Source organism: Pteropus vampyrus, unplaced genomic scaffold (assembly GCF_000151845.1).
Source record: "Pteropus vampyrus isolate Shadow unplaced genomic scaffold, Pvam_2.0 Scaffold308, whole genome shotgun sequence".
Taxonomy (NCBI): domain Eukaryota; kingdom Metazoa; phylum Chordata; class Mammalia; order Chiroptera; family Pteropodidae; genus Pteropus; species Pteropus vampyrus.
In genome coordinates this window covers 76,329-77,061 of record NW_011889089.1, presented here as the reverse complement: position 1 = coordinate 77,061, position 733 = coordinate 76,329, and the positions used below count along the sequence as shown (strand labels likewise).

At 60.0% G+C, this 733-nt stretch overlaps 1 long non-coding RNA gene across 1 annotated transcript in view; it reads left to right on the top strand.

Annotated features, from left to right (window-relative positions):
• LOC105303558 overlaps positions 1 to 733 on the top strand; it is a 5,098-nt gene continuing 4,365 nt past the window's right edge. The window contains exon 1 of the long non-coding RNA XR_896920.2: positions 1 to 663. This is a non-coding gene — a long non-coding RNA (uncharacterized LOC105303558). The remainder of the gene's footprint in view (positions 664 to 733) is intronic.

Below are 733 nucleotides of genomic sequence, written 5' to 3'. Positions count from 1 at the left end.
GCTCACTGAACAGGCGACCCAAGCTGCCGATTTCAAGGCAATTCTGCTTCCATTTCCCTATGCCGTGATGGGTCGATGCCCAGGAACAGGAAGAGGGATCCCCCACTTCTTCCCCTGGGGGGCGGGGGAGATGTTTGCTCCAAGGGAATTACATAACCACCCCGAAGAGCAAAACAAAACAGCTCTTGTCACAGCCACTGGTCTTCGGCATCTGACCCACTGCCCTGCCTCACTTTTTCCTGGCATTAAAGGGAGAGTTTAAAACAATAAATAAAAAACAGCCAGTTTGAAAACCGCTTGCAGACTCCGGCAACAGAGCGCCTAAGGGCGCAGGGCAGAGTGAGTCACTGGAGCACGACAGCAAAGAGAAGAGATTAGTTGTCCCCAGAGCCAGCGCCTGGTTCAAGACCAGCTGCTAGAGCGGACAGCGGGCCCTTCGGGAGGGAGCAGGTGCGGCCCGCCCGCCACCATTCCATTTGCGGGACTCATGACACAAGCGCTCCAGGCCGGCGACAGAGCCGGGCCCAGGACTGCGCGCCACCCGCAGCGCCCAGGCCACGCGGCCTGCTTGGGTCGCGCGGCTCAAACTCGGGCTCCGCGTCCGGGTAACGCGCAGGGCTGTTTCTCGAGTCCGAGGGATGTCACTCTTTCTGCGAGTAAAATGTGAGTGCGACCTGTGACCCGCACCAGCCAGGTGTGGGGGCGTTAACGCACCGGCGAGGAGCCGCAGAGG